General features: G+C 35.0%; 1 pseudogene; it reads left to right on the forward strand.

Annotated features, from left to right (window-relative positions):
* Positions 1–329: 329 nt before the first annotated feature.
* LOC136379486 (large ribosomal subunit protein P1 pseudogene) lies at positions 330–9,332 on the forward strand (annotated as a pseudogene).
* Positions 9,333–20,234: the final 10,902 nt, after the last annotated feature.

Consider the following 20,234-nt stretch of genomic DNA (forward strand, 5'->3'; position numbering starts at 1 on the left):
TTATTGTTACCCCAAATATTGCAACTCATTTTATCATAAAATTATTTTTTTAATTTTAATGCAATTTATATATAGTAATTTACCACCATTGAAATCTACCAACATTTAAATTGAGGTTCATGGTACCTGGGTTCCAGGTTAGCGATTTCCCAGTCTGCCTATCCAAGTTAGACCTCACTGTTGAACTACACTGAACGCCCTTGCACTGAGGCATTTCACTGTTTGTAATTTTATTGTATGGGTCTGTGGAGCAGTTCAGCTCCCTGAAATAGTCCCCATGCACCCTTTCCATGCATGCTGACCTGTTCTCACTGCTCACCATGGCCGCTATGGCCAGTACTTATCAGAAGTGCCTTACATGGACTTTTCAAAATATAAAGAAAAAGATGGCATAATTTAGCTTAGCAATTTAAAATAAGAAAACTTTTCATGACAATACATTTATTTATTTATTTAGTAACTGCATTTTAAAAAATGCATTCATGTGTTAATTTATTCAATTATTATACTTAATGAAAATTCCATTATTTTCTAGGAACTGGGATACTCACTGGGAATTTTTTTAAATTTTTTCTATTCAGTTTAGAGAGGGGATATATATCTATATCTATATCTATATCTATATCTATATCTATCTATCTATCTATCTATCTATCTATATATATATATATAGAGAGAGAGAGAGAGAGAGAGAAGGAGGGAACAGGAAGCATCAGTTCCATATGTGCCTTGACCAGGCAGGCCTGGGGTTTTGAACCAGTGACCTCGGTGTTTCTAGGTCGATGCTCTGTCCACTGTACCACCACAGGTCAGGCCTCACTGGGACTTTGACCAAATTACTTAAACTTGAAATCTTGAATCTTTAATATCTAAATTTGTAAAATTTGAATGCTATGAAAAATAAAAGGGAAATATAACCAAAATACATGCCTACATAGTATATGCTGTATAAATGACAGACATGGGTGCAGGCTTTTTAGAGTAATATTTCAGAGTGCCACATATAATATAGCCAGACTGCATGGATTCTTTATTATATGCGGCTTAAGTGTCTGTTTGTTGCCGATAGCTTATTGGTTGCTTGCGTAACTGTACTAGCCAATGGGGTGAAGTTGCCACGGCATTCAAATAGTCCTGCCTTCTGGCATGCCACCTCACAAATTGAGGTTAAAGATTGGAGCAATTATTATGCTGTTAAGAAATCTTAACACCAGAAGGGGTCTTTGCAATGGGACAAGACTAGAGGTTCTCCAATTGAAAAATAATGTCATAATAGCTAAGTCTTTGACTGGCTCCTCTAAAGGTGAAATACATGTCATTCCAAGAATTGATTTGGCTCTATCTCAAACAGGGTTGCCATTTCAATTGAGATATAGACAATTTCCTGTAAAACTTGCCTTTGCTATGACCATCAATAAGTCTCAGGGCCAAACGCTTAAGTGTGTTGGCATTTTTTTTACCTGAGCCTGCATTTGGACACGGTCAACTTTATGTTGCCTGTTCAAGAGTTCGTGAAAGAACGGACGTAAAATTAAAAATAATTGATGGTCCTCTGCAAGGCGAGCTTAAAAATGATGGAAAGATCTACACAAGAAATGTTGTGTACAAAGAGATCTTTGACATGTGAATTAACATTTTATTATTTAAATCACCTTTATTTATTGAGCTAGCAGTGGCTCTTAAGAAATATACCACCAGAGGTTTCCTTCATTGCACTCTACTTTAAGCAATTAAGCAAGTAGAAGGGGGAAACCCCATGGGGCAGTAAGCAAAGGGGCATCCTCGCCGCCTGCCCTGGGTAATTCAGTTTGAATTAGCAGACACCTTTGCACAAATCATTTTAATTACAATTTATAATATCTAGAACAGCGGTCATTTCGTATGACTGCCGGGCTTTCTAGTTAGTTATAGTCAGCCTCTATGAATTTAGATAGGGTTTTCTGTTAAGTTCAAGTTGGTATCTTTCTCATTGGGTTCTTATGAGGTTTCAAAGAATTAATATGAGGCCTGACCTGTGGTGGCGCAGTGGATAAAACATCGACCTGGATGCTCACGTTGCTGGTTCAAAACCCTGGGCTTTCCTGGTCAAAGCACATATGGATGCTGATGCTTTCTTCTCTTCCTCCCATCTCTCTCTCTCTCTCTCTCTCTCTCTCTCTCTTTCTCATCTCTCTAAACTGAATAAATAAAATATCTTAAAAATAAAAAATCTTTTAAAAAAGCAGAGTTAATATGTATATAATATATGGGCACTGTGTAGTAGCAACAGTATGTGGCTCGTGCGTAATTAATCACTAAAGCAAGTAAAGGTGTCTAATATTCTGTCATTTTCTTTTCTTTATTTATTATTGAATTTATTGGGGAGACATTAGTTAATAAATTATATAGATTTCAGGGCTACGATTCTATTGCTGTGTCATAGGCAGTTTCATTTTTAATTTTTTGAAGAAACTTCACAGTTTTCCACAGTGGCTGCAGCAATATGCATTTCACAGTGCATGAAGTTTCTTTTTTCTCCATATTCTCACCAATACTTGTTTGTTTTAGTAATTAATATAATCATTCTGACAGGTGTGAAGTGATACTTCATTGGCTTTTAATTAATATTCAAAATTTATAACAAACGTATACAACTCAAAACCAAAAAAAAAAATATTCCAATTAAGAAATAGACAAAGGACTTTAAATAGACACTTCTGCAAAGAGGACAGATAGAGAGGCAATAGACATATAAAAAGATGCTTAATGACACTAATCAACCGAGAAATGCAAATTAAAATCACAATGAGATCTCACCTCACTTTGCCTAGCTCTCGAAATGCAAAAACAGTGTGTTGAAATTTTTGAAGCACAAATGAGCAGTCTTGGCCTTTATTAAGTTACTCATTGTGATTCTATTCTCTATTAACACCATGAATTGCAAAATACAAAGAACAAAAATCAAATGTTCACATTTGCAAAAAAAAAAGAGAAATATTTTGAACAAGTTTTGAAAATATACAATCATTATTAGGCATTTCTACTTTCATATCTTACCATATGTTCTGCTCTTACATAATTTCACTGTATGACTTAGTATTTTTAGTTTATGGATATTTTGGGGATTTATAATAAGAGTCATCATGGTAAGCATAAAGATTATAGGGACATTGTTGCATAGTGGAGAGATACTAGTAATATAGGCCGTTGTAAAGTTTTCATAACCGGAAGACATGATAGGTGTATGGCAAATTTCACTACTAACTGTTTCTATGTTATTAATTTCTGGTTAATGAGCTTTAGAAAACTAGTTGTATGATGTTATTTCTGTGGTTTTCTAAGCTCTAGGGTTCTTTTATTTCAGTTATTTCTTTTAACTCCCCAATGGTTACAAGTCAGTTACTGAGAATCAAAAGAAAAAAAAATATCAAGAGCTCAGTAAAATATATTTAAAAAAAAGTATTCCAATGTTTCTGCTGAATCTTAATTGCTTTTTTATTTTAACCTTATATAATGGATACCATGGAGGCCTCCTAATAGCCTAAATTGCCTCTGTCTCCCAAAGTCTGTACATGAGATGCCTTCTTCAACACTTCTGTTGTATTCCAATCCGGCTTCACTTTCCAAAAATAGTTGTCTGCTAAGAGGAAGTCAGAGTTAGCCCAAACTTTACACTCCAGCCACTATCAGCTGAGTACTCAAAGGAAGAAAGGTACTTTGATTACCATGTTTTTTTTGCCAGATTGATTTCTTTATACTGGTGTTCTCATATCTGTTCCTAGATTTGGTCTAGTGTTGGTATTCAGAAAATGGAACCAGTAAAATTTTCAAACTTGTTTTGTATGCATTCCAGATATCTCTTTCCATAAGTAGTTGAACTAAGGAGAAAATGACAAATATTTGTATAATTTTTTTAATAAACATTGTGATGCTCTTGTATGGTAAGCTAACATTTACTAAGAATGGTTTTATGATAGGTGATTGGTTACTTCACTATTCTGGTTTCATTAAAGTTATTATATAGATAACATTGATTTACATATAAATAAATCAAAAGTAACTACTTCCCAGAAAGATGCACATTTATACATACATATATATGTGATATATAAATGTATATTTTTCACTGATAAATGAAAAGTATTTTTATGCAATTTGACTATAACAAGTTCATTATTAAAAACAACTAGTTTTGTTTTAGAGTCAAAATCTGTTATTTTGTTGTTTTCTAAAACATTTATCATAAATAATATCCTAGTATCAGTGAACAGTTTTTTATGCAAAGTTGGCAATTGAATAGATAATTTACAGTAAATTCCTAATTGGTAACAGTCCCATTGTTTTGAAATATACCCTCCTTCAATGAAATGGTAATTGATGGCTGGACTTCTTCAGTGGTCTCTTTTACTGTGTGTGTGAATGTGTATGCATTCCAACTAATGCAATAAATTAAAGCATTTTAAAAATCTATATACATGTGTTATTTTTTGATCCTTCTTTGCAAACTTCCATTGTGGTCCCATTCAACTCAGTAAGTGTATCTTTGAACTTAAACCTGGAATCAGCTTGTGTGACACTTTGGAAACTAACACAGATACTACTGACCTGTAGCTTGCTGATCTGTTCATAAATTGACTATGGACTTGTTGGCAAAAATATAAAAATAAGGAGTTAAGTAATCAGACATTTTTATTTACTTTAAAAAGCATTTTATAATTTACTTTAGTAAATCAGTTCTCTGAAAGATTAAAATTCAATTTGATCATTCAGAGCACTGAATGATTAAATTGAACTTCAATGCACACAAGTAGGTAGAAAACAAGACAGCCTGAGAAAGTGTGAGGTCACAATGCAAAAGAAAACTGAGATAGCATATTTTTGAACCTGCACAAAGCACAGAGTCTGCTAATCAGCTGCAAAGATTTGACTGTTAACTTGAATGTGTGTGTTTGTGTTTGTGTGTGTGATTCTATTGATTATACATCCTTTAATTCTGATCCTCAAGTACCATGTATTACTACTCTTTTATTCTATGTGTTTCACAATGTAATAGCATACTAATTGATTCTGGGAATACTATAGCTCTTTAGCATCCTTTGTATTATGTACTTACGTTGTGTTTTCATGCATAATACATGATTAGATGTAGTAGATGTTTCATGAAGATAATAGTTCACTACTCTCTGAATTAATTCTTTTTGTTGAGCACATGATAATACAACACTTATATCAGTCTACAGGGAAGGAAAATCATTCTTCTAGCTAGCTTTGATTATTTCTAAATAAATCATTCTAAATTTCTTTAATATGAAAGTTTCTTTCATAGGCTACAATACAAATGAAACATGAAGTAATAGATGCAAAGTTCAATATCATTCAGGATGCACTTCTAAAACGTAAACCCCTACTCTCTTCTCTATATTTCTATGTTGTCACAAGTACTAATCATCTTTTATGATATTTAAATAAAGGAGCTTTTGAAAGTTACATATGAAGTCAGCCTATAACTTTCCTTTATGCACATTACCAAATTGTTGAAATAAAATATTTTATTAACAGATTCCCTAAATCTGGAAATCTAAGGTTTTTAAGGAAACCACTGATCTTTACATATATATGTATATATATATTTTTCTGAAGTTAGAAGCAGGGAAGCAGACACACTTCTGCATGCACCCGACCAGGACCCACCCAGCATGGCCACCAGAAGCGTGATGCTCTGCCCATCTGGGGCATTGCTCCTTGCAGCTGGAGCCATTCTAGCACCTGAGGTAGAGGCCATGGTGCTGACCTCAGCACTCAGGCCAGCTTTGTTCCAATGGAGCCTTTGGCTGCAGGAGGGGAAGAGAGAGACAGAGAGGAAGGAGAAGGGGAAGGGTGGAGAAACAGAAGGGTGTTTCTCTTGTGTGCCCTGACTGAGAATGGAATCCAAGACTTTCACAAGCTGGGCCGAAGCTCTACCGCTGAGCCAACTGGCAAGGGTCAAAACCACTGATCTTTATAGCCTTTTTTATTCAAATGTTTTGAATAAGTGATTCATTGCTATCATTTTATTATTTTGCCTGAAAATAAATGAAGATGAATCAGATTTACTGTTTGGTGATTAAGTTACAAATGGTTGATCTTGTGATAAAATAATCCCAATTTACACCTCTTTATAATGTAATGCAATATAATGATAATATAATGATAATATAATATAATATAATATAATATAATATAATATAATATAATGATAATATAATGATAATATAATATAATATAATACAGTGGTACCTTGAGATACGAGTTTAATTTGTTCTGTAACCAAACTAGTAAGTCAGTCAACTCATATATCAAACAAATTTCTCCCATTTAAAATCACTGAAATAGATTTAGTCCATTCCAGCCCTGTGAAACATACCCAAAACATCCTAAATTATGAAAAAAGACATGTTTTAAATTAAAAAACACACATGTATACAGTGCATAACAAAATATATGATATAAAAGAAAAAAGTGTTATTTAGTACTGTATTCTTACCTTGCAGACTGATGAGTGTGTCTAACGGAGGTGAATGGTGGAAGAGGAGGGAGGGAGGAAGAGATGTAGGCACTGTGGACATGTAAACTAAAACTGCCCTTTCTTAACACTAGATGTAAACTAAAACTGCACTTTCTGTACTTAAAATGAAACTGCAAAAACTTAATTGTAAAGAAATGCACTTTCTTAACTTTAAACATAACCTAAGCTTAACATTACGTATTTTTCATTTAATCATCACATGTTTTTGCCTTTTTGGCTGCACTTTCGGCACTTTCACTTGCAGGACTTTGAATAAAAATCTATCCAAAGAGGTTTGCTCTTGACTGCTTTTTAAAATGTTATAAAAATGTGACAAACAAACAAGTTTCATTAAGAAGCCTGACCAGTTGAAACTTTTTCTGGGTGTTTCTTTTCAATGAAACTTGAAAATTACTCCCACATTGCCAGCATGTCTTTCATTTCACTTGTAGAAATCACTTCCTCCGACTCTACCTCCTCTTCACTACTAATCTCTTGTAGAAGCTCCATATGTTGCATCATCTGTAGCTCCTTCAACTCCTCAGTTGAGATTTGCTCCTCATGTTCCTCGAAGAGCTTATTTACATCACCCTCATCTACTTTCAGACCCATCAACTTTCCAGGAGACACAATCTCCTCCAACACTTCTACCTCGGTCTCGGTCTCTGGCTTGAATCCTTCAAAGTTCTTATCTGCAACAACATCAGGCCATAACTTTTTCAATGCCGAGTTCAAGGTTCTTATAACCTCTTGCCATGCCAAGTCAAAAATGCGTAAACATATCACGATGTTGTAGTGATCTTTTCAAAACTCTTGAAGGGTTAGAATTGTATTCTCAGTCACCTCAAAGCAGTGGTGAAACAAGTGCTTTGTGTAAAGCTTTTTAAAGTTGAAAATGACCTGCTGATCCATAGGTTGCAAGATTGAAGTCATGTTGGGTGGGAGGTAGAGGGCTTTCATGAATTTGAATTTATCGAGAATGTCATCCTCAAGACCAGATGTGTGGGCTGGAGCATTATCAAGGATTAGTAACGATTTCATTGGGAGTTTACTTTCTTGAAGATATTTCTACACAGCAGGACCAAACATGAGATTTACCCATTCAATAAAAAACTGCTGCGTAACCCATGCCCTAGCATTTAGCATTGGCGCACTACATAACCTGCAGTTTTTTTTTTTTTTTAAGAATCTTGTGAGTCTTAAAGGCCCTAGGATTTTCAGAATGATACACTAGCAATGGCTTTACTTTATAGTCACCATTAGCATTTGCACACAATGCAAGGGTCAGATGGTCCTTCATGGGTTTATGTCCTGGCAGCTTCTTCTCCTCTGAGGTGATGAAGGTCCTCTGTGGCTTTTTTCCCCAAAACGATAATGTTTTGTCACAGTTGAACACTTGTTGGGGATGTAGCCTTCCTTTGCAATAAGCGCAGCAAAATGTGTGATGTACTCCTCAGCTGCCTTAATGTCAGCACTCGCAGCTTCACCATGCCTCACCACCGAGTGGATGCCGGATTACTTCTTGAAATTTTCAACCCAGCCATGACTTGCCTTAAATGTATCTTCTGCTGCCTCTTTTGAGGTTGAGGGTTCTTTCTTCTTTAAATCACTGTAAATAATATGTGCCTTTTTGCATATTACAGTCTCCATCACTGTATCTCCTGCCAGTTCTTTCTCTTTCACCCACACCAGCAGAAGCTTCTCCATTTCTTCATGGATATTTTTCCTTAAAGGAACAGAATTGTAGTTCCTTTTGCTGGATTTGCGGGTTTGATGGCATCCTTTTGTTTAAGGATGGTACAAATTGTAGATATATTGTGGTCGTACAGCCTTGCCTGTTCAATCACTTGTACACCACGCTCATGTTTCTCTATTTTTTGTTTTACTTTTATCTACATCATTATCTTCTTCTTCTAAACACTGTCCTTTACCCTCACTTTCTTCAGTCCCATGGTAGCACACAAAAAAAGTCAGTAAAAAATGCAAAAATTGTGCAAGAACGAGTACAGCACACGAGATTCAACTTGACTCAGTGGGTAACATGTGAGAAAGAACGAGATGCTGGGGTTGTGCTGCTGATACTGGAACTGTGTGTGAATGTACAAACAAGCGGCAGCTTCCCGAATCATGACTAGTATCTCAGAATTTTGCTAGGATTTCAATCAAAAATTCGGACCTTGTCGCAGCTCGTATCTTAAAAATTCGTATGTTGGTCTGCTCATATCTCAAGGTGCAACTGCATAATATCATATAATATATAATAAACCAATATATCTTGTTTCAGAAGGTTTATGTAGTAATAGCTGGTGCCAGACACTGCTATGGGCAGCAGGAAAACTAACTATGAACAAGCATTTGAACCCATTTCACCAGCTGCCATTGAGGTGCTCGGTCCTTCCAATGATGCCTAAGCTGCACTGGGGTGAAGTTCTCACTTCATCTGAGGACTCATACTGTACCCTTCTCAGAGTTCACCTGCATCTACTGAGCCCTTATCAAGCTCTACGATGAGGTGATGTTGACGAAGGATAAGATCAATGCCCTCATTAAAGCAGGTGGTGTAAATGTTGAGCCTTCCTGTCCAGACTTGTTTTAATGGCTCTGGCTGCAAGTGTGAAAAGAACACTGGGAACCCTGCCTGCAATGTGAAGGCTGGTGGTCCTGCCCCAGGAGCTGGTGTTGCACCAGCAGGAGGTCCTGCCCCGCCCCCTTCCCAGCTGCAGCCTCAACTGAAGAGAAGAAATTGAAAGCAAAGAACAAAGAATCTGAGGAGTCTGATGATGACATGAACTTTGATCTTTTTGACTAAACTTCTTTTGTAACACATTCAATAAAAAGCTGAACACTGGGGGAAAAAAAAGAAACAAGTGTTTACCGACAATATAGACTATTTGGTCTGGTTTGTTGCTACTATCTCTGTGGATTTGAATAATTTTGTCAACTTTTCTGAACTTGGTTTTTTTTTTTTTTGTATATAAAATGGAACCAATATGTAACCATAATGTGTGTGTGTGTGTGTGTGTGTGAAAGAGAGAGAGAGAGAGAGAGAGAGAGAGAGAGAGAGAAGTGTAAGGGAAAAAAACGCAAATAAAACTCTTATCCATAGCTTGTAAACCCTCTATGTAGATTAGCTGATATTAGTCACAGCCGTTTTGAAAAATGGTTTGATGTAGACTCCACATTCAGTGGTCTCCATAGGAGAGGCAGCTATATAAGCATGCAATAAGTATAATATTAAACATGCAAAATATTGAGGTAGCATAAGAAAGAAAGGAGATTTAGAACCTCTTCCCTGAGGAGGTGCTGCTCAATCAGATTTTGAGGAAGAAAAATGAGTTTCATAAAGATGAGTTCCATAAATGAAAGCAAAACAAATTATTTCATATGAGTGAAATGCGGTCAAAAGACGAGGAACAGTGATGCAGCAGGGGATGAGGTGATGGGAGCCAGCTAGCAGCTCAGAATGACAGCGAGAACAGTGGGTGGGGTCAGGCTTATTCCACTAAGGCAGTGGTTCTCAAAGTGTATTCCTGGGTGCGCTGGTGCACCCTAAAAGATTTTCAGGTGTGCCCTATGGTATTCCAGAGAAATATGTGCCTATTGGGGACCAAAAAACCAACAGTGTTTTTGGAGTTTAGATTTTTGGGGGACAGAGGTGTGGGGAATTGGCTATAATCTGACAGTCTGCCCAACCCCCCCACCTCACTTGCCAGATTAGGTTGCAAGGGCTGTTAAGCTGTGATGCTGGATTGTTCACACTATCCCCCATGTTCCCCGGAAAGACTGGAGGCAAGTTTCTTCTATCCTTTGTTTGGTGTAAAGTTAAGATGTTATGTATGGTGGTGGTTTAGATTGATGATTAAACATAAGGAATTGTCTCTTGAAGCCTTTTGGATTTCTATAAAAAAAGAATATGTGGTAATATCTTAAAAAGCTTTAACATTTTACTACAATTTTCAACATCCTATTTATGTGAATTAGGATTTTTTGCCCTCAACACAATTAAGAGTAGTAAGAGAGGAATTCTTCAATATATTGATAAGGAAATGAGAGTTTGTCTTTCAAATAATGCCCAAACATTAAATAAATCACTAGGACACAACAGACTCATGTTTCTCATAAACACAGGAATGAAAAAACTTAACACATTAGCACCGAGACCTGCCGAATTGACTAAATCTTACTAAGAATGTATCTATATATATAAAAAGATAACTTTTTTGTCACTTTTTAATTTTAATCCCTCTTTTTTACAAATTCTAAAAAAATAATTCAAAAAGTGTAACATTAAAATGTTTTTTAATGTCAGAATAAATTGAATTTTGTCATATTTATTTTGTTTAATTACCATAAAAGCACTCTTGGACTTTATATTTTTTCTTTAATATCTGACTTAATTATTATAACATATGTCACAGAAATTTGTATATAGTATGCTTACAATTATTTGTAGGATTTGAAATGCGCCCCGACTTTAAAAAGTTTGAGAACCACTGCACTAAGGGATTATGAAAACAGATCTTCTTCTTCTTCTTTTTTTTTCTTTAAGGACAGGTAATATTTCATTACAACTCTCAGAAAATATCACATAGACTTTAAAGGCTCATTATTTATTCATCATTTACTGAACCAGGTATATGTGTTAAGAATAAAAGAAACCCTATTCTTTGTTCTTAAGTCTAATGGAAGAAAAACACGTTAGATTTAAGAACATTATCTATAAATAATAAAAGTGCACTACAATAATATTTTAATAGATTTACATACAAGATGATAGAGGGGAAGAATTTCATTCCTGCTTGTGACGAAGACCTTGTTGTAGGATTAACCTTCCCAACACATGGCAAACTGTAGTATCTGAACATAGTATTTAGACAAATAACTATCTGAACTCATCAGAAAGAAAAATAAAAGCCAAAAATTTGGTGTTCAGTATTCCAGAGAGAAGGAGAAGATGTTGTAGTGAGCTGAGTTTTTCTATAGAATTTTCCCGTTAGAGAATTTATTTATCACAAGAGACACACTGTAGAGGAGGTAACAGCTTAAAGTTTGCAACATTCCACTGAGCTACATAAAAAAATATTGAATTTAAGGCTACCAAAGAAATCAAAGATTTGAACGGTCAATATTCTGAATACAATGCTACATATTTAGGCCAAAATTCTAAGAAACTTGGCCCAAATTAGGAGACTCAAAAGCTAAGCAGAGATTTCTGCAGTTTCCCAGAGTTGGGAGAAAAATCGTATCCCCTGTTATATACATAGAAAGTGGGTCCCTTATGCTTCCCACTGAGAACTTTTATTTATTCTAATCTGTAGTATTTATACTTAACTTTAGCCCTTTTCAACTGCTTGCTAGTATGGCAATAATTCCCAAAGCACAGTAGGATCAAAAAAAATTTATGAAATGCATATGCATATTTGCAATTGAAACTGGAGGTCTCTGCCTGGATAAACATAGTCTTGTCAAGTGTACCAAGTTCATCTATAAATAGATTCTCTTTTTCTCATCTTTATTGATTATTTTTCCAGGATTTCTTATTTTAGTTATTGTAATATATTCTCATCTATTCTTTTCTTTACTTTCTAGAAGAGATTTTACCTTAGACCCTGTAAGTTAATGTCTAAAACACCACCAAGGGCCCATTTCACGCTAATTCAACTTGTTTTTGTCCAGTGTTACAACCACTGGCTGACATCATTTCAGTGGGCTGCTAAAGGCATCCTGACTTTCAGCTCCTCTTCTCCAATAGTAACAGTTACGGTCATCACTTATCTTAGCAGGTAACTTCTTTTGTGGTTAATCATTGCCTAAATGAATTCATGGCAAGTTACTATCTGGCCTCATTTTCTTTAATAATTAACTTTATTATTAGTATTATTAAATTTTTTTTTGTATTTTTCTGAAACTGGAAACGGGGAGAGACAGTCAGACAGGCTCCCGCATGAGCCCGACTGGGATCCACCCGGCACGCCCACCAGGGGGCGACGCTCTGCCCACCAGGGGGCGATGCTCTGCCCATCTGGGGCGTTGCTCTGTTGCGACCAGAGCCACTCTAGCGCCTGGGGCAGAGGCCAAGGAGCCATCCCCAGCGCCCGGGCCATCTTTGCTCCAGTGGAGCCTCGCTGTGGGAGGGGAAGAGAGAGACAGAGAGGAAGGAGAGGGGGAGGGGTGGAGAAGCAGATGGGCGCTTCTCCTATGTGACCTGGCCGGGAATCAAACCCGGGACTTCTGCACACCAGGCCGACACTTTACCACTGAGCCAACCGGCCAGGGCCAGTATTATTAAATTTTTGTAGAACATTAAACTTAATGGGGTGACATTGATCAATAAGAGTACATAGGTTTCAGGTAAACATTTCTATAGCATTTGAACTCTTGAGTATGTTGTTTACCCATCACCCAAAGTCAAAGCATTATCCATCACCGTATATTTGTCCTTCTTTACTCCCTCCGCCCTCCCCCTTCCTGACATACTTCTCCCCCTGGCCCCCACTTCACTTTTATCTATGTTCATGAGTCTCAGTTTTATATCCCACTTGTGTGTGAAATCATATAGTCCTTAGCTTTTTACAATTTACTTATTTCACTCAGTATAATGTTCTCAAGGTTCATCCATGTTATAAATAGCAACATGTCATCACTTCTTATAGCCTCATTTTCTACAACTTCTGCTGGGAACTGCAATTCCAGGTATCCAATGTACTAAATATCTTTACTCATGCTCTTCCTTCTGCCTAGAATACTCTTTCTAAACTCTCTACACCCAATCACCCTTCAAGGACTAATGCAAATATGTCTTATGTGAATTCTTAACAATCTTATTCTCTCCACTCAGAGATTATTTTCCCCTATGATTCCATAGCTACTGTCCTCATAGTGTTGAATTAATACTTACATGGAAGTCTAGTTAATTGCTTATAAGCCAGTCTTTTCTTTTATATGATGTGTTCTATTAGATTGCATTCATCTTGCCTTGCTTCTTCATAATTTATCATTGGACTCTTGAGACATAGTAAGTAGTGGATTGAATGATATATCTGCTGAAAGGACTTCTTTTTTTTTTTTTTTTTTTTTTTTTTTGCCTGAGCACACCCCGAATATATTATAGAAGAATGAGTTTTTAAAATAAAGATTTGTATCCTTATATCTTGTCATGCAGTGAAAAATTTGAGGGTAAAGAACAGCATTCAAAAAAGCATACCAGAAATTACACTTCTTATAAGAAACCTCTTTACGTGTTATGCAAAGAAGAACAGAAAGCAGTCTGACTGACTTGAAATCGTAACAATGCCACTTTTATATTGAATGTTTGTCTTTTAATCATTTGTAATCTGTAATGCCGCTAGACTGATTTAGGTTAATATGCCTTTCTGTATTTAAGCAAAAGCCATTAACTCAAAATTATATAAATCGCACCTATATCTGTAATTTCAGCAAGACTATAAATCAAATAAATAATCTATTCTTTCATCAATATTTACTATTTTTAATTTATCACAATTTCTAGGTTATATATAAGAAAAAAGTTCCTGCTATTGATGCTGTAATTCAATATGCAGCATGAAAAACATCTGAACAACAGTATGCTATTTTTATTACTGAATAACACAAATGATTTTGGCAAACTTGTTAATTTCTAACATGTACCTTTTCCCAGTTTTTCTTTAACCTTCTGAAAAAGGTCAAATTAAAAGTAAATTTATTCTTTATTTTTTTTTATTAAGTGAGAGGCAGGGAGGCAGAGAGACACACTTTGGCATGAGCTCCTACCAGGATCCACCCAGCAAGCCTTCTACTAGGGTGATGCTCTGCCCATCTGGGGCCACTGCTCTGTTGCTCAGCAACTGAGCTATTTTAGCACCTGAGGCGAGGTCATGGAGACATCCTCAGCTCCTGGGGCCAACTTTGCTCTAATCATTTGAGCCATGCCTGCAGGAGGGGGCGTGAGAGAGAAAGGTGGAGAAGCAGATGGTCACTTCTCCTGTGTGCCCTGACCAGGAATCAAACCTGGGACTTCCACACACTAAGCCAATGCTCTACTGCTGAGCCAATTGGCCAGGACCTTACTTTTTTCAAGAATGTTATACATGAAAGCTAAATTTATGGAAAAAAGAATTTGCATGTAATATTATAGAACATGGCTTCCTTGTCTAAAATATTAAGTTAACCATTCATCCTCGACCATATATATAGTGTGTGATAATGCATTATTTTCTAAAACTGTGTTGCCCAATACTATCTTTCCCCAGAATTCATGAATTACCAGTCCTGTATCTGAGACATCTTTTCTAGAAAGCAGAACATCTTATTGAGGGACAAATACCACTAATAATATAATGTTGTGTTTTTTTAGGACATCCATGGATACCTACTATCAGCAAATAATAAACATTATTGTATTTTTGTAATTTTACCTAATAATTTAGTATTAATATATAGTATTAATTTAAGTGAGGGTTTAGTTTCTCCACTAATATTAACTTTCTAGTTAATTAAGTCAATCTAAAAATTTATCAATTAGTTCATAACTATATTTTCCATGTTCAATTCAAAATCTATTTGTATAACTTCCCTAGCTCTTCTATAAGTTCTTGCACACATAATCAAAGATTTTCCAAGTGTATTATTGAGAGTAAGGCAAAATACATGGAGAGAAAGGCATAACTTAAATTGCTTTCACAAATCTTCCAACCATTTTCTTCAAAATTTATAGAGATCTTTTATTGGTATGTTGATCCATGAAGTGGAACTTTTATTTATGTCATTTAAAGTAGTTCTAAAACAATGAACATCCTTAGAAATTACTCTGAATAGTCCAAGATTCTCATCATAAAAAATGATTTTACAATTGATCAATCAATGCTCTTCAAATAAATGACAATATTACCACTTATCCTAATAATCAGAAATCTTACAGAATGAGGAGCATAAAAATATTACAATAAAGGTAGGACAATAACTTATAGGCTAAAAGTTTCAACAAACTGCTTCTTTCAAAAATAAAATAGCACATTTCTTATTATGTTACCTAATAAGATCCTATAAACCAAGAGATAGGGAAAGAAGACTATTACAAAATCAATAGGTTGAAATTGAACATTTTTGTGTTGGATAATAAAAAAATTGGACTTATATTCTACTTTTCAGAAAACTGTAGATTCATAAAAGGGATAGGAAACTCTAGACATAAACCTTGTTTAAAATTTTTTCAAAATAAGCCCAAATTTTAAATTCTTATTATATAATAAATCTATGACATTTCAATAATTGTAGTGTCTTTTTTTGTGTGAAATATTCTAAGAAAATTTAAAGACAAAATGCCTTTAGGAAATGGAATCAGAAAATCGCTAACTAATATGTGAATGGGATACAGTTTTCTTTCATAAGATTATTAAAAAAATAAATATAATAATATCAAATGTTGATAAAAACAAGTATATGAAAACAGGTCCTCTCAAAAGTTGGACATGCAAGTAAAAAACAATTGTTTATATCTATTAAAAATTTACATATACATTCTTTATAACTAGAAATTCTATTTTAATTCTTAGAATTTAGGTTAGGAGAAACTATATTAATCCATAAAGAAACCCTCTTATATTAACAAAATAAGACATTAAAATAACATTTGTTGCAGCATTGCTTGTAATAGAAAAAAAAATGCAAATAAATAATTTAACATAACTAAGTTAAAAACAATGTTTTAATTCCATGTATTATTTTGCTAAGGTAATGCTAAATAAAAATATGATGCATTTCTTTTTTTGTGTGACAGAGACAGAGAGGGACAGAGAGAGGAACAGATAAGGACAGACAGAAAGGAAGGGAGAGAGATAAGAAGCATCAATTCTTCATTGTGACATCTTAGTTGTTCCTTGATTGCTTTCTCATATGTGCCTTGACTAGGGGGGCTACTGCAGACCGAGTGACCGCATGCTCAAACCAACGACATTTGGCTTAAGCCAGTGAGCCAATGCTTAAGCCAGATGAGCCTACGCTGAAGCTGGCGACCTGAGTTTGAAACCTGGGTCCTCCACTTCCCAGTCCGACGCTCTATCCACTGTACCACCATCTAGTCATGCAAAGAATATGATGCATTTCTATAATTTATTTATTCTTTCTAAATAATATATGCATTTCCCTTAACAGTGTGTGTGTAAATACATAGAAAAGAATTCTAGGAGATGGAAAACAATTAGTAACTAATAAGAAGATAGATTTGTTTTATTATAACCAATATTTGTAATGACTTCATTCTTATGTATACTAATTTAATATTTTTCCATAAAAAATTGTTTGCGCTTTTTGTATAATGAAAACCTTTTATTTAAATTTGTACTTGTAAATTTCCTTTCACTTTTTTGTCCATCCACCCAAACCCCAACCCTCTGGCAAGTATCAGTTTGTGTATATATCTGTCTGTTTTTTGTTTGTTTGTTTATTTACTTGTTTAGTTTTTTAGATTCCACATGGTATAATACTCATCTTTTTCTGACTTATTCCACTTAGCTTAATGCACTCTGAGTGTCTCCATTTTGTTGCAAATAGCAAGATTTCTATCTTTTTTATGGCTGAGTAATATTCTGTTGTATGCGTGCATATGTGTAAATATGTATATTTGTGTGTCTATCCACTTGTTTATTTATTGATAGACAGCTAATTTTCTTCTTTTGTAAATTTTTTTAATTCATTTTAGAGAGGAAAGAGAAAAGGAGAGAGAGAGAGAGAGGAGAGAGAGAGACAGAGAGAGAAGGTGGGGAGGAGCTGGAAGCATCAACTCCCATATGTACCTTGACCAGGCAAGCCCAGGGTTTCGAACCAGTGACCTCAGCATTTCCAGGTTGATGCTTTATCCACTGCGCCACCACAGGTCAGGCTAATTTCCTTCTATATCATGACTATAAAGTAGAGCATAAGAAATGCTGTCAATAATATCACAATTATTTTTTATGGTGACAGATGGTTATTAAACTTGTCATGCTGATTACTTTGTAAGGAATACAATGGTCACATCACTTTAAAAGTAATGCTGCACATCAACTATAGTTTAAAAAGAGTTTTACATTTCAGAATAAAAATAAAAAGTATTTGAAATCAGCTTAAAATAATATACAATAATAGATTTAAAAATATATAATTCCAGGCCCAATGTTCTTTATTTAGTTGACATTTAACTATGTGTCAGTATTGGAATATAACTGTTTTCAGACCTAGATCATCTTTGACAAAATTTTAATTTTGCCTATGTCTTGAAACAGGTTATGTTTCACTCTGAACCATATCTTCAAATGCATGCATCACAACGTTATAACTGATAGATACTGATTTAACAATAAGTATGGTAAAAAATTTTAAAGTATTTTGATTAAGCACAGTGTTTTAATTTTTTTTTGTTAGATAATGATAACTGCTGAATAATTTTGAGGTAGCTCTACCCTATGGTCTTGCTAAAAGTTTAAAAGGAAAAAAATCTTAGGTTTATTCCAGCTGTACATACAGAAATTTATTAAGTGACAATTAACCAATAGACATAAAATATAGTTCATGCCACTTTTCTTGTGAGTTCAATGAAACCTCAGCTCACTGACTTTTTGATGCTTGACAACACATTGAATGAAAAGTTCATATAATGCGGATATGCTAATATTCCAGAGAAAATATTTTATTTTTATTTTTGAAAACAGAAATAAGAAGGTTTTGAACCTACTGATTAGACACAAAATTATTTAATGATCAAGATTTTGTTTTATTTTGTTTTGTTTTTGTGACACAGACATGAAGAGAGACAGAGAGAGGGATAGATAAGGACAGACATACAGGAATGGCGAGAGTTAATATCAAGTTTTATATGACTTTTATTATGTTTTGATTATGCAAAAATGAGTGGTTCCTAATTACTTTAGTCAATTTACATATTTTGAATATTCTAAAATTAATTGAGAACCTATTGCTAATATCAATTATGGTGACTAACAAGTCATTAAATTTCACCATTAAAAACATATTTGTAAGATTCATTATGTTATTTGGAAAAGGCATTAGTATTGTTTTAAAATAGATAGTAGAAGTGCTTTTAGGAGTTACTTTTAAGTTTAAATTTCCTAAATTTAATTATAACTAAACCCCCTTGAAATTAAAATTTCAAATTAGGGCAACTGACTAAACCTAGATGCAATATCACCTATTTACTACATTAGTGAAGTTTTAAGTTTATTTTAAGTTTCATCCAAACAATGAATATACTCAGTTTTATCCAAATGCCTATCATATTATAACGAAAATTTTTTGTTATGACTGTGAAAGACTTGAACTTTGTGACTATGCTATGGTGCTCTGGCTGACAAACAAAGCAACAGAGAATTCTTCTTAAGCAATGTTACTTTTGGCATTAAAATGTTTTATTAGTGTTATAGGTAATTTACTTCCTTATCAACTTCTTCAAATACTGTAGTAGAAAAGACTTTTGGTTATTATAAGAATTTAACCCAACTCAAACTAATGAAGAGTTTACACACACACACACACACACACACACACACACACTCAGACAGGAAAGTTGTACAATCTAGGATTGGCTTACTCCCGGCTCCATCTCAGTTGCTCCATGGATATCCAGGACTGCTCTCTCCATGTATCAGTCCATTCCTAGGCTAGCATTCGTCTTACAGAAAAATGGCTGTAGCAATTTTTCCAACATATCATCATGATTAAAGAGAGTCTGTATGTTAGAATTGTGCATAGAGGTTCTAGGCTCCACTTCAGGTGGACCAACATGATCATATGCTGCTCATTGTTGCAGCAAATGCTATGGTTAGAGTATGGGTTGTGATGTTTGATGTAGTCGAGGATTTGTGCTTACTTTCCTAGGTGCAAGTTTGGTTAACCTCTCTGGAATAGCATATAAGAAACTAGGGATAATAATAAATAGTAAGTACCCTGGCCGGTTGGCTCAGTGGTAGAGCGTTGGCCTGGCGTGCAGAAGTCCCGGGTTCGATTCCTGGCCAGGGCACACAGGAGAAGCGCCCATCTGCTTCTCCACCCTCTCCTTCCTCTCTGTCTCTCTCTTCCCCTCCCGCAGCCGAGGCTCCATTGGAGCAAAGATGGCACGGGCACTGGGGATGGCTCCTTGGCCTCTGCCCCAGGCACTAGAGTGGCTCTGGTTGCGGCAGAGCGACGCCCCAGAGGGGCAGAGCATCGCCCCCTGGTGGGCAGAGCGTCGCCCCCTGGTGGGCGTGCCGGGTGGATCCCAGTCGGGCGCATGCGGGAGTCTGTCTGACTGTCTCTCCCTGTTTCTAGCTTTGGAAAAATACAAAAAAATAAAAAATAAAAATAAATAAATAAACAAATAAACAAATAAATAAATAAATAAATAGTAAGTAGTAATAAATGCTTAAGAGAAAGTAAAGACAGCCATTGCAATTTTTAACTTTCTACTTCAACTCAATGAGAATATCATGGTGAACCTTCTAATTTTAAATAGTTTGAAGAGAGAAAGAAATAAATAAAAAATAAATAATTATTAAATATGAAATAATTTGCTTCTGTATTTCCAAACTGAAATTTTGAATGTTATAGAAAAAGCAACCACTTTTTAGATATTAATTTAATGCACAAGATTCATCAAAAGCTATATAGAGAGAAATCTTCAAAATTCTTTTCTTCATCATTCTTATACTAACCTGGCAATAACTAGATGTTACTCCTAAAC

Source organism: Saccopteryx leptura, chromosome 8 (assembly GCF_036850995.1).
Source record: "Saccopteryx leptura isolate mSacLep1 chromosome 8, mSacLep1_pri_phased_curated, whole genome shotgun sequence".
NCBI lineage: Eukaryota > Metazoa > Chordata > Mammalia > Chiroptera > Emballonuridae > Saccopteryx > Saccopteryx leptura.